Raw genomic sequence first — 15,137 nt, 5'->3', positions numbered from 1 at the left:
ATAGAACACAGGATATAAACAAAGTCATGAAAATCACACAATACTGAAGTATTAGAGAATGTTGAGGTTATAGTACAGTTTTCTGGAACAATATGTAGCTACTGACCAGCATACATAAATGTATACCCACTAATGTATACGGCCACCAGATAGGGCACTAAAACTGGGGCCCACGTCCTTCTAAATCTGGCCCTTTAAATTGATCTGACATCGACTTTTAATCAGGATGAAGTTATTTCTATTTTTAAAAAGAAAAAATACAAAAGTGTTCCAGGAGAAAAATAACTATTTTAATATAGATGTGAGTAAAAAATTTTTTTAAATAGATCTATTGTAATTCGCATATGTGAAAGAAAGTTGCAGAGCGTAGGGCACCAAACCTGCCCCCCTTCTACATCCGGCCCTGTTTGACCAGCGGGGCGGGGCACCAACCTGAACCTCGCCGCTGTTTAAACCAGCTCAGTAATAATTAGGGGGAAAAAATACATCGTGGAAGTTCAGGCTCAACACTGGCAGCAGTTTCGGGACTTCAGATGAGGTTAAATACACATTTTATTCACAAGTAAAAACGGTAACAGCAACCATTCAGGAAAACAGCAACTCCCCACTTCATCTCTTCCAGCAAGCTGTTGCGTTTATGGGCCTGGATGCGCCTGCACTTGTCTGGGCCCGTAGGCTGCCACTTTTCATTTGATATTTAAAATGTTTTATCTGCTTTCAATCTGGCTCCTCAATTATATGTTACCAGAAAACATGAGAATAATGGTCTGCTGACATAACACCTCCTGTGCAACTCACTGTTATACTGTGTGTGTTGGAGGAAGATGTTTGTTTGTTTGTTTTAAGCAAAAAAAAAAAAAAAAAAAAGGAAAAAAGTCAGTGATTGTCACAGCAGAGGCTGAGGCTCCGGAGCGGCTATGTGTTGCATGCCTCGGCGGGGAAAATGTCCTCGTAGGCCGGCGGCAGTTCGCTGGGGATCGGGTATGAGAATGGGAAGCAGTGGTTGAGCTCCGGGTCCCAGGGCCAGTATCCGGGCAGGTCGATGGACGGGTGGCCCCCGCGCTGCACCTCGGCCCCCGTCTCGTCCAGCACGCTGAACACCCCCAGGTTGATGTAGGACACCGGCTGGAGCCCCGCCGCCGAGCAGTCCCGCTCCTCGCTGAACACGATCGGCCCCCCGCCGCGCTGCCGCTGCCGGCTCCTAGAGAACTGCTCCGCCTTGTAGCGCTTGATGATGACCAGGTTGAGGAGCCCCAGCAGGCACTCCAAAGTGCTGAGGACGGTGGAGATGACCAGGGTCCGCTGGTACTCCCGCAGCTGCTGGCAGGCGGAGTTCACAAACACGGAGTGGAAGCAGTAGTGGGAAAATTTCCTCTCCACCAAAGAAGCCGTGTCCCCGTCCACGACCGCGCCGGAGAAGGCGGTGAGGACCCCCAGCAAGAAGACAACAACACCCAGGAGGAAGAAATTCCGGCAGCCGGGCTTCCGCACGCAACAGACCATCGCCGAGCCCAGCAGCACCTGGCCGGTCCCCACCAGCAGCCCGGAGTAGAAAGCCCCGGCGGCGGCGCCGAGGTGGAAGTGCGCCTTCACCGTAGATCCCAGCGAGACGCATCTTAATCCAACGACAACTTCGCTCAGGGCGCACACGAAGAGGAGGGCGCTGGAGCACACGGTGCACAGTCCTTTCCCACTCAACTTCATTATAGCCCACCTCTGCCGCTCTCGGCCCCTCTCCCCCCTTCTTCATCCTCCTTCGTGCTCTCCTCCGTCTCCTCTGGAAACACTCTCAGGCTGGGTCATCATCTGCCGGCGAGTCCTCCGGTTCAGAGCGGGCGAGCCTCGCCGCTGCGGCGTCTCTCGCGCATCCCCGCCGCTTTACAGGAACCCTATAAATAATTAATGGCAAAGCAGAGACGTTACCCCCCTCCACCTCCACCTCCACCCCTCCACCACCACCTCTTCCACCCTGCTCCCCTCCAGCCCTCGTCGGCAATTATCGATAATCCACACGCAGCCAATGATCGTTGTATCCCAAACGTCCAGACGCTCCTCTGAACTCAAACTTCTCCACGGTTTTTCCACGCAGGAGAGAGAAGTCTGGTCGGTGTGGACTGGAGCCTGCCGCCTGCAAGGCAGTGGGGTGTTTCTTTTCTTTCTTTTTCTTTTTTTGTGACAGAAAGGGAGGAGATTATAGGGGGTGACCAATGACCCGGGGCGTTCAAGCTCTCTACACTGCAAAAAAACCTAAATCATACCAAGTGCCTTTAGTGAAAATATCTTAGTAGACTTGAAATAAGGCAAAACTTACTTCGAATAACCTAAGTGACATTTTCGAGTGAAACTTTTTCACATTGTCACCTTCCAAAGCTAATGGCTTAAGTCGTTTGTGCCAAAATTGACTTTGGAAAAAAATAGACTTGGGTTGTTATTGTCTTATTGTAGCTCAACAACATTTAATTTCCCTTTGCCATTAATAAAGTGTTTTTGAATTTTAGGAAGGTGACGACATGTTAAAAGGCTGAATCCTCATGTATATCGTTAAAGGAAAATATTCCATCTCAAATTTAACAGGAATATAAATATTGTTTTGCAAAATATAATAGCTTGTTTTCTTAATGTTGATTTTTTTAAAAGTACTAATTCCTGTGGCAAATTAGTTCACTTATAGTTTATTTTCCAATACGTGAAAGAATTTGCGAGAGGAACTGGTACTTTTTAAAAAAAAAAAAAGAAAAATCAATATTAAAGAATGAGCTTAAAACAAGCTGCTCTATCTTGCTGAAAAGATACTTGTAAGTTAGCTTTGCGTTATCTTAAGTGCACAAAGATATTTACAGCAAACTCTAAACCAAACATACTTGGTAAGAGAGACAACATTCAAACTCCACCCAGAAAGTGTTGATGTGTTTATTTGCAGCGGTAGTCCAGACTCGGTTCTGTGAGTCCAGACTCGGTTCTGTGAGTCCAGACTCGGTTCTGTGAGCGCCAGCTGACGGGACGCAAGGCGAAACTCTCCAGGTGGTTCCTTGAAGACAATCTCATATTGTCTAAGATTCACTGACAAAGAAGTTTTTGAAGACTTTTTTGGCAATAGTTGTAATTTGACAGGATGGCGGTAAAGGAACAGAGGGTGGGAATCGAACTCGGGGTCTGTCGCCTCTGTACAGGTTTTCCCACTACAACCACTGAACCACGCCTGACGAATTCAATCTGCAAAACAAAATTCACACTCAACACCAGACTAGTATCAATATTGACTTTCTATACTTACTTTCTATAACGAGCTTGGGTTAGCTACTTGGCAGGTAAACATCTAATGTAATCTTGCTGGTGCTTTCACACCAGCCCTGTTTAAGTGAACTCCAGTTCATTTGGCTTGAAACTCCGGTTCGTTTGGGGAGGTTGTGAACGTGCAATCAAACTCTGACCCGGCTAAAAACCTTGGTCTCGGTTCAGTTGATGGTGTGGTTATGTGGACACAACTGGACTCCACTCCAAAAGCAGAAGGTGGACTATACCACTTCATTTCTGTTTAGATTTTTTGAAGAGGGAAGTTGCGCTCAGCATCTCCTGAGGCTTTCGTGTCGTTTCCTTCAGTAGTTTTTGGTGCAGCGCCACCACAGGCGAGGAGGGGAACAGGTTTTCTAGAGGCTTTAGTTTGTTTGACTCAGTGCAGTGTGAAAGCGACCCACATCAGTTGAAAATGTAACAAATGTTGCAATTTTGGTCACCAATCAAACCGAGCCTACCGGACTACAAGATCTGGTACAAACAAACTTGCATCATTGAAGACGGATGCTGTGCTTCTTGGCTTTAACTGCCTAACTTCCTGTCCCAAAAAGCATAACCAACATCTGGTTAAAACAAACTACCCAATGCTAGTTGGAGTTCCCTTCTGATGCAGAAACACTTTGCTCAACAGAAGGTTTGATTCTGTGCACACCCTCAAAGCCCTCAGTCTTATGCTAAAATACAATCTGACAGCAGCAGGGACAGACTATGAATCTCATTTCTTCAAGTAATCTTTTAAATAAATGGAGTTTTAGTGAAACCACAACCCGCTCCTTTCGCATAACACGTTCGACACATTCGGCGTACGCAGCATGTCGGCGTCCCTGAACGGTTTCTTATTTTGTGGAATCGGTTTCTGGGGCTCGAGAGCAACAGTCAGAGGATCCAGCGGCCGACTTGAAGCCGGACCGAGGCTTTGAGCTGTCCGCGGCCTTCTGTCCCGCTTGCTAAACTCCTCCACATCTTCCCCTACAGTGAGCATGCTGACAGCGTAGATACAAAAGGGAAGAAAAAAAAGAAACAAACTATCCCCTGGGATTTTATTTAAGCGATTTAATAGAATTGTGTGGGCGGGCCTACAGTATCTGCAGTTTGTTTTCTCTCTTCAGAGTCCAAACGGCCTTGGCACCGGTGAAGACAGGACCACAAGAATTGCATTACGGTCTTTTCATTTCAGAAGGACACACGGTGTGAGTCACCCACAGCCAGCGCTGTAACGCCAAGCACAGGCTCACAACCCACAGTCTAAAAGCCAAATGTTTGAGCGTGAAAACCTTTGGTTCATAATGTTAGCGCAGACAGATGAAAGGGGAGCTCCACTAACTCTGAGGCCTCATAGTCAACAGTCAACATTAAGTTTAAACTTTTTGGTCTTTTGTCCATTGTTATGTTTGGTGCCCTGATGTAAGATTTGACCGTATAATTGCGCAAGTTGGAATTGCAAAATCAAATTAGCGTAATGGAAACACGGCAGTTTAGGTGTTAGGATGGCCCTTAGCGGGAGGCTGAAATAGGAGTCTGGAGGCAGGGGTAGTGCAACCAACCAGGTGTTTTAATCTCCAACATTTAACAAAGATGACATTCCTGCTTACATGGTCATGAGGTGTCGCAGCACCCGCACCTATTACTCCTATCATGTGGCCAACATGCAGGCTTTGTAATCCTGGGCGGCACCAATTAACCCACTTCTCAAAAGACAGGGTAGAACAAACCACATATACACCAAACAACTTAACAAAACAACCAATCTTCAACACATAAATAACAAACATTCTTCATGGTTACATACTCATTTGCTATCTAAAACTACCCTCATATAAATATTAATTTATTCATCACTTCTAAAATGCCTCAGGCTTTGTTCCCCCTCTTCCATCTGCACTTGGTCTCTTCCGGAATCTTTATCAGGTGTTCAGGCCCCCGGGGACTCTTTTCGCCTGAACACCCTACAGAGGAACAGACAGAGGTAAGCCATAATCTACAAACATTTGTAATACATTTCATAATTACCATACCTACTTCATTTATATTATTCCCCCCAGGACACCCTCAATACCCACTGAGATGCCCTGCATAAAACACCCAATAAATGCTTCAATCTATTTGTACCCGTCTCATTATCATTTACACATAATTAAAGTGTTATCCTGACCAGTAATGAAGACCTTCATTACATTGGGAAAAAAAGCTCAGGCTTCACGGTAAAACGTTTTAACTCTAGGATGAGGCGGTTTATCAGCTGCATCGAAATTAGTGAATTTCACAAAACAGTTTTTTTTTGGGGGAGGGGGGTTGCATTACGTGAGCAACAACCGGATGTTAGCACTAGCAGAAAGGACGAAGGAAGACAACAGGAAGTGGTTGGAGGATGACGGAGCATGTTTTCTTTTTTATTGAGTGAAAAAACTTATTCATGTGTGATTTTAATTGTTTCTTATTTAATGGAAACGCCATAATTTTCACATTTGGTTTTGTTTGTCATTAGCAGAACATCTACAAAGTTTTGCACACATGTTGAGTACGATAATAGATAGCAAACTTATGTTAACTGCTGGAGGCACCCAGATACACATCAGTGGTGTGTAACGCACTTTTGATTTTATGCTATTTTCAAGCATTCTAATTATTGAAAAAACTACCCTCAGTTGAAGTGCAGTGCTTTTGCGGGGTGCTGTGCTAGAGGGGGCGCCAAAGCATTTCCTGAAAAATTACTTTTGGTCGGCATTCTCTGTTTCTATGCCTATGATGTGTCTCAGGAAGTATGTGGTTTCTGTGTTCTTGTTGTCTCTGACAAATTAAATGAAAATATCCTCTTTATAATCCTGTAAAATAAGCTTTGTTGCAGTTTCTCTTCTCATCATGAGCTGACCGTTTTCTATATTTCCTCTGTTTTGGTGCCTGAGGACATTACTACCCCAGCAGCTGTGAACAGTCGAACTGCACACAGATGTCCAAAAAGATAGCAGACCCTCAGTGGGCGCCCAAATTTGTAGAGCAGCCTAGAAAGTACGAATTTGTCTTAATCGACCACAGAGAAAGAGCGATAGAAGAGGAACAAGAAAAAACTCTGGAGAAAAGTTGAAACTTCAGATTGGCTTTCTCTGTCAGCAGGACAAGCCGAAGATGTGGGACTGGAGTAAGAAATGGTTAGGCGTGGTATTTTTTTCCTCCCAAAATTAACGTATTGTATAATTCCATGTAGTCAGTGTAAGTGCCCTCCATATGGTAACCCAATTTTGAGTCAATGCCCAGTGCTATAGCCCCAAGTCAAATCCTCATGGAGCCAACAGCCAACTTCTTGGCTGGGCAAAAGGTTTGAGAAGAACCAAAGTCACTGAAAGTCAAACATCTGAGAGGCAAAGAAAAAGAAAAACCAGTGTGTGGACATGTCACAATGCCCTTTCCAACAGTTCAGGTCAGTGGACACTGCTCTTCTTTGTTTCAGGACAGAAATTAAACTGGGTAGCTTTTGAATCCTTCCCAAACTCTTGAAAGTCTTCAGGATGAGTCCCCTGATCTGTGAAGGGACTCCACGGTGAGACGCGCTGGCAGGACACCCAGGACTGTCGTGGTTGTCACTTCGCTGCGTCTCAACGTGAAAAATTAGCCAAAAGATCTGACTGCTCCCATCAGAAAAATTACACCAGAGACAAACCTCTCACTTCCATTTATCACAATGAGCCACCTCATTGACTATAGCAGTACGGCTGCCAGTGAGTCCGAGAGCCACTCTAATTAGGTCATTACTGCTTTGCATAGGTTTGCAGATAAGAAGCGGTGAATGACAAACTGATGATCTGCTGATGGATCTGCAGTCCTGCTGGCTGGTGACGGGCGGAGGCGGGAGGGTTGGGGGTCTCTGTCGGCGTTGGTCGGTCCGCTGATGTCGCCACAATCAGCAGCAACGGTGCCACCGTTCAGCAAGGGAGGAAACACAAATCTGAGTTTTGAAGGAGGCAATGGATCTAAACCTGATTTTACATTTGAAAGGATTCGACTTTGTGAATCCTTTAGTGACTAGGGGTGAATTCACACCTGCTCTGTTTAGTCTGCTTTAATCAAACTCTAATTTGTCTGGTTTAAGTCTGGTTTGTTTGGGGAGGGTGTGAACGCGCAATCGGACTCTGATGTGGACCAAAAAGCAAACTCTCGTCCGCCTGAAAACCTCCGTCTGGGTCCAGTTAAAGTGAACTCTAATGTGGTCCGAATGCATATGTGAACGCATCTGGACCAGAGGCCACTCCCAAAACAAAAAGGCGGACTGCAGCACAAGGCATTCTGGGTAAAATACAACCAAAACAAACATGCTAACAGGAGAAATGGCTCGTGGCCTTTTATCAAAGACTAAAGAGAAATCCTACCACCTCTAAATCCTGACGCTAATCCACTTTTGTTTACATTTTGTGAAGAAGGAAGTGTCAGTGTCTTCTTCAGTGTTTTTCATGTCATTTCCTTCTGTAGTTCTTGGTGCAGCGCCATCACAGGTGAGGAGGGGAACAGGTTTTTCGAAGGGTTTTTGTTTGATTGACACAGTGCAGCACGAAAGTGAAACTCACCAACTGAAATGTGACAAATGTTGCATTTTTTTACTCCCCAATTGAGCTCAGTCTACCGGCCTTTCATGTGGGGGAAAGAAGCCTAACTGTGATTAAGAGCTGTGCGAGTTACATTGTCTAAGAGAATAACCTGCGTTAACCTGCAGCAGTCGCAGGTCACACAGAGAGCATTTCAGTCCCGATGTGACGCACCGCGTTAAATTGCCTGAACAAATCTGATGAAGCAGAAGTTGTTAACAGCATATGTCTTTCATCGGGACACAAACACGTCCCCGCTCTCCTGCATAACGCAGGCAATTTACTCGTCATGGTCACAAACATGGAAGACGGTGTTACTGAGGAGGAAAGTAATTCCCATCCTCACGGGCGAGATCGTCCCTTGCACACACAGCGCTCGGTGAGCAGAACTAGCCGAAGCCGGCTTCATTTTAATGTGCAGAACACTCTTTGAACCAGACGATATGTTTTTAATTTGTTTGTTTTTTTTAACACCAGGTGGGATTTAGGAAGAAAAAGAAAAGTGTCCTCAAGTCAGACTTCCTGGCAAAGAAGTGAAATCCTCCTAGAAGCAGCGTTGGAAATATAAATCACAGTACGTATCTGTGGAGCTTGTTGCTTCCGCCGTGCCAAAAAGCCAGCTGCCACGGCAACCGGACTGCAGTCGTACGGTGGCGGTGACGGGTCGGACGGACCGTAAAACCTCGTTTGATTCCATGAATATTAAAAAGTCTGGACCGGCTTTCTGCAGGGCTGGGACGGGAGTTCAGCAACGTTCTTCCTGATGGCAGAGAGACGTGGAATCAATACGGAGTCTGACCGGACCAGACTGGAGGACCAGGGGTCAGAACCTGGGTCACAATTTAGATGGAGCTTAGGGGGCAGTAGCTCAGGGCACTGGGTTTTGGGGGGACGGCCTCATTGATTTGTTTTGTGGTCAACAGATGCTTTCCATACATTGTGCTTTAAAGCCCATGTGTATTTGTTTAAATTTTATTTTACTGTATTTCTTTTTTTTTTAATGTATAAATGTTTGAGTCTTGTGTTTTTATAGGACTATTGATGGAAATGAGCATTTTTGCTAAATCCAGTATATTGTACATTCAGTAATTTGCACTGTCTCAATTAAATCAATCAATTTGAACAATATGACATCATAACTTTGTGTCTATCCTAAGGTAGACACATATACAGTTGTATATATATACTGTATATATATATATACAGTATATATATACAACTGAAGTTAACATAATTACTTGATTGTGCTATAAAACAAATAATACTGCACCTTTAAAAGTGCATTTTAGTGATTGCAACAACAAAAACAGGCCTGTGATTGTAATGAAAATATTTTGCTTTCTTTTCTTCTGCATGGATGAAGCCGTTCCAAGGAGGGATGCTGATCACTTCGCTCAGTGCCGCTCTGGGTTTTGCTACATCTTTTCAGTAAAAGCAGAACCATCTGACATCTCCACTAATGCTTAGGACGCCCTGTCAAGCTGATATTGTGTTCACATGAAAAAGAAATGTGTGTGTGGGGTCGGGAGCCATACCCAGAGGCCCACAGTCTACTAGATCCGGCCCTGGTCAGAACCAGGTTTAAATAAGGTGGTCAGAATTTAAAGATCTACCGAGTCATAGAGATTTTGCTCGATGAACAGGTAGCTTAAAACGACTGCGTGTAGCCGCATCGATAGCACAAACTCACTAAATTTCATCTCATAATGACTGCTGCTCTCAGAGGCCTGTTTTTAGTGGTTCGTCTGGATTCCCCTCCATTCACCTTTTGCGCTCATCAGCCTCATTCACGGTCCCTGCAGGTGGGTATTGTCATTTAAAAACAGGCCCAGTTAAAACGCCTGCAAAGAACGGAGGGGATCAGCAGCCATTATGGCCAAAAGAGCAGCAGCTAACAAACCAGATGGACTTTATCTTTGGAGTCACTAAGAAGAAATTAACTAGATGTGTGCCAAAAACGCAAATATCTGAGGAGTTAAATAGGGTTAATTTGTCAATGAAGTGTTTGAAGTTTGTTTTGCTGCCCCCAACTGACCGAAAGGAGACATGCAACCTGTTTAGGTGACGATGCTCGTCATGGTTCATAAAAGTCCTACAGCAAACATTTCAAAGGTTTGATCTCATCTCTGCTTGGATGAGATCAATATGTAACGTTTTTGCAGAGGAAATTTGAACATCTCAGTGAAAATCCTGTTCATTTGTTATGAACACAGCTTCACTATTTGTCAGATGTAAAAAAAAAAAAAAAAAAAAAGAAATGTGTGCGAGGTTATGTTGCTCCTGTTTCACTATGTGATGTAATGGATTTTTCTGCATACATCATACAACCAGAGCCATGATAGACTGGTGTTAGAATGGCCCAGTCAAAGCTCAGACCTCAATGTAATTAGGGTAAACTGTGGCTAAACTTTGAATACAGCTGAGTTGGAGCTATTTTGCAATGAATGATGGGTGAAAGCTGTTCGAAACAAACCTCAAAAGCATCTATTATTGATATTGATCCGTTCTTCTCCTTCTTGTTTTGCAATCAAGCACTATTTTTGTGTTGATCTATCAAATCAAAAAGTCTCCCAAAAGGTTATAACATGACAAAATGTGAAAACGTTCAAATGATCCAAATACTTTTGAAAGTTAATGCCTTTCACTTTAACTCCTAACCTCTATATTGCAGGGTTTTTATTTTTAATTATTATTATTTTATGTAGTTTCTGTAGAGTTACTTTGAGACACGAAGCTCTCAATTAGCTCATTTACAACCAAAGAAGCAGGTAGGCAAGCAAAACACAATTTAAGCAACGATAGCATCCCTTGCCGTAGCAACAAGTCTTCATTTCCTGCCTAACTCACTTTATATTGTTAAGCTTTTAAAAAAAAAACTGAATTCAATTTGGAAAAAAAGGCAATTAGCCGTCATCCCTCAGGTACAGACTGTCTGGTCAGTGGAAGGGAAAGAAAACAAAACAAAAACAAAGGGCGATTTCCAGGACGTCTTTAAGCGAATTATGTATTCTGTCCAAACTGCGTGCTTTAACGTTCACTTCAAACTTTGTTCCCGTTTCCTTCCGGAGCAGTGAAGATGGTAATGATGATGATCAGACCATTAGGACGGCTCATCAGTGGGGAGGAAGAGGGGGAAATAAAAGGCCACGTAATGATAATGAACTTGTGCGAGGTCACGGCACAGTGAACGGGAAGGTTTCAGCCGCAGGGTCACGACTGAGGCGCGTTAAAAGACACAAATAAACTAACAAGACCGGCTTACTTCACCACACGGGTTCTGTTGGGCCGGGATTCCCCATTGGTGGCTCAATTATGTCATCTCCACATAGACAGCGGAATACGTCTGGATGGAGAGGGAGCGGATCACAGTGGAAGCTGTCGCAGCTTCGTTGCCTTCCTTTGAAAACCTTTTTGGCACATGACGACAGTTTGTGGGTTTTATTGTTGGCTTTGCGTAATAGATCAACACAAAGTGGCGTACAGTTGTGAAGTGGAAGGAAATGCCACTGTTTGCAAAACAAACGTTTGTAAAATAGTGTGTATTCAGCGCACACACATACAGACACGCACACCTCACACACACACACACACGCACACACGCCTCTCCTAATTCGTTGTTAGAACCATTTTTCTGTAATTATAGCCATAGGTAATCTTTCCTGCCATAACTCTGTACATTAACTGAGTCTAATTGTTGCTGGATACCGCTCACTCTAATTGCTCCATTTGCACAAGAATATTTAAATATATTCCTAGATCGCTATTTAATTTAGTAGAAATATACATTATTTATATATATTTTCTTAATATTATTATTATTTATGTTTAGCATGCAATATTTTCTGTTTTCTGTATATTGTGCTGCTGCCCAATAACGTCCTAATTCTGGAATTAGGAAAGTGCATCCTAGGTTAGCTCATGTTAGCTTAGCTGAATTCATTTTGAGATGTGTTTCTGTTGGCTGTCTACAGCTAGAGACTGAAATACTTGCCTCAGTGTCTGTGAACATGCCACATATGCTCAATTTAGCTTAACTTAGCTTAGTTTAAGGAATTTTGGATTCACCTCCGTCAGCTATCTAGAGTCTGAAATATTTGTGTTTGTGATCATGGCACATAGTATCATTTTATCTTAGCTTAGTTTAGCCCAGCTAATTCATTCAACATGGTTTCATTCTTGCTGAGTGAATTTTGGCATACTGTACATCTCTGTCAGCTAGCTACATGTAGAGACTCAAATATTTGCCTCAGTGTTTTGTGAACTTCTCAGCTCTGGTAGCTATCTACAGCTGGAGACTGAAATGTTTTGTGAAGATGCCACACATTCTCAACTGGATTTGACTGGGACATTCTAACACCATGTTTCTCTCTAAACCCTTCACTTGTAGCTTTGGCTGTACATTGGTTTCTTGTCCGACTGGAAGCTGAAGCTCCACTCCGTTCTCCAGACTTGTTCAGCCTCAACCTGGTTTTCTTCCAGGAGTGTCCAGGATGTGGCTCCTCCTGTGACCTCTGACCGGCTTCCTCTGCACCAACGCGTTCCCATAGAATAATGCTGCCATCGCCATGGCTCGCGATCGAAATGGTCTTCAGGGTAATGTGCAGTACGTTTTCTTTGACACGTGACATTTAGTTTGTAGTCCAAAAATTCACATTTTGTTTTTCTATGACATGTTTTCAGTGTTTGGCTTCTGGTGGCACTCAGTGAAAGACAGAACTAAACAGTGCATTTGTATTTATTGATGATGGAATCATCGGCGATGGATATGCAGGTGTCCAGGGAGACATGTCACATACAGAAATACAGAAGTGCTAAAAGAAAATAGCATACGCAACCATTTCCAAAATCAGTGAAAAAGATTATCCTATCACCCTGAAAATCTTTCTTTTTCTTCTTTTTTGTAATCTTGCTGCAGTGAAGGTGAAATTGGAGGTTTTCCACCTCACTCATGCCGTTGTTATGAACGATGCCCTCTGGTGCCTGAGGGCCGATGTTCAGCTTGTTCCTGCTCTTAAAAGGGAATTAGAAATGAGCTCAATCAACTTGATCCCTGAAACCTGAGGATCTGAGCAAAGGGCCCCATGTTTCGACAGGTTCACCTCGACCGTCATGGCAGCACAGCGGCGCTGCGGGGCCGTTTTATACGCCACACACCACCGACCCTTTACGTAGATGGACGTGCGGGCCTTACGGGATTGTTCTGGGGAGACGGACTGAAGAGGGCAGCTGCCCTGCTCCGCCTGTGAACTGGAAGCAATCGTTTCCAGCCCCTCTGACAATCGCTGGAGCGTCAATCCTTCAGATCCTTTTTCCTACAATAACTTGATTTTTTTTCTTATCTTCCTCTCCCCCCCTCAAGACTCAAAGCTCAGACAGAAGTAAGGCCCCCTGCATCTGATGAAAGCCTTTCAAAGCAACTCTTTGTGTTTTTTTTATTTACTCTTCATTGTGCTGCTCAAAGCTAACACGCTGCTTTCTCTCCAAACAAACAGTCCTTTAAATTAGACCCATTAAAAATACTGAAATATATTTATTGAAGACAATGTTGCACTTAATTAAATTGATTATATTATCAATTTATATATATATACATATATATATATATATATATATATATGTATATATGGAGGTAGAGGAACAACATTTAGATGAATAATTGTGATTCTAATTTCTGATTACTATTATTAGCTGAGTGTGTTTCCTTTCTGTTTTAAAGCGTTCCTCTTGTGTTTTGTTCAAGCAACAGACAAACATTTTAATTCCGCTGAGGCGCTTAATCGATGTTTGATTTTTCGTGTCGGTCTTATTTGTGTGCTAATAGGAAGCTGAGTCGTCTGAACGTCGTCGTAAAGCATTCCTGATGCACAAAGAGCTTCGTTTGATTACCAAAATGAGTCTGGTGGTTCGTAGCCCCTTGTGGAAATCGTTCATAACACTTGAAACCTAAAAACCTTTTCACAGGTTAAAATAACACGGGTAAGGAAAAAAATTACTCTAGACGTGTTTTGAAACCAAATGGACTTACATTGTTTCATGCTTTAAGTGTTTTGCCACAGTTAGAGTCTTTTGCAGTCACTTATATATATATTTTTGCAATGCAGCTAAATTAAGACAGAATCTTTCATATTAGGAAGTTAGATTACCTATATGTTGTTGTTTTTTTAATTGTGAAAAATATTTTTCCTTGCCCATTTTTATGGCGCCCCCTGGACTACTGGCGCCCTGAGCATTTGCCTATACTGCCTTCTTCTTTTTCGGTTATAAAGCTCAATAGTCCAGGCACACATACGTCACCTCAACCAGCCCCACATGTAGCCCCCTTCTGTGTCTCAGTGATAGCAACACCTGAAACAGATGTTTCTAAACCAGAATGGATGGGGTCCGGGACTCAACACGGCACGTTAAATCTACGCTGCCGCCGGCGGCTGCATCTGGACGGGGTTTCATGAAGGCCGCTGTAAGCTCACACTCACATGTGGCCTCAGGTCCGGAGACAAGCGTCCGACTGACTCCGTGTGCCTGTGATGAAACCGAGTGGTTTGTATGGAGGAGTGCTGGGATTAATTAGTATTTTAATTATAATCTGGAAGTCTTTTTCTTTTCTTTTTAGTTCTGCGTTTTACCACTAGGGAGCACTGTCCTCAGAGCAACGCTTAATGAGGTGCAGCAGGTGTCGCTTCTTGTTTAATGAAAATGTAAGTGTAGCCTAAACCGACACTGGCATGTCAGCCTGGATTGTGTGTCATGGTGTTTTTTTGCTTTTCTTTTAAGAGTCAGGTGCAGCTGGGAAACCGAAGCCTAAAACGTAATATCCTGCTGTTTAAAAAAAAGAAGAAGAAGAAAGAATAGAAAAGAAATCATTTCGAGTTGACTTTTCATTCAGTAATTCAAGTGCCAGGCAGTTTTCATGCTCGGTCCTGTCACAGCTACCGGTGACGTGAACTCTCCAATAACTCGATCCTCCACACCAAGAAGATGGAGGGAATGGCGAGCAGCCTTACAGAAGACATAATTACACACTGCTGGGATGCAGAAAATGAAAAGAGGGGTGGATTGGGCTGTGGTGTCAGCAGAAGTAGGAGCAGCTGCATCTAGTGGAGTAAATCCATTTCCAAGCTCGGAGCGAGTCCAGGACGTGAAGCTAAGGCTGTCGGTCCGTGTGCAGCAGCAGGGCCCGCAGGGCCTCCAGGTTCGCTTTTCCCCAGGCGGCACGGAGCAAAGCCTGTCCAAGAAATTTTAAACAAGTTAAACACTTCTTAAGACTTTTTA

The sequence above is a fragment of the Xiphophorus maculatus genome, chromosome 23, assembly GCF_002775205.1.
Source record: "Xiphophorus maculatus strain JP 163 A chromosome 23, X_maculatus-5.0-male, whole genome shotgun sequence".
NCBI lineage: Eukaryota > Metazoa > Chordata > Actinopteri > Cyprinodontiformes > Poeciliidae > Xiphophorus > Xiphophorus maculatus.
Note: the sequence above shows the minus strand (reverse complement) of the source record.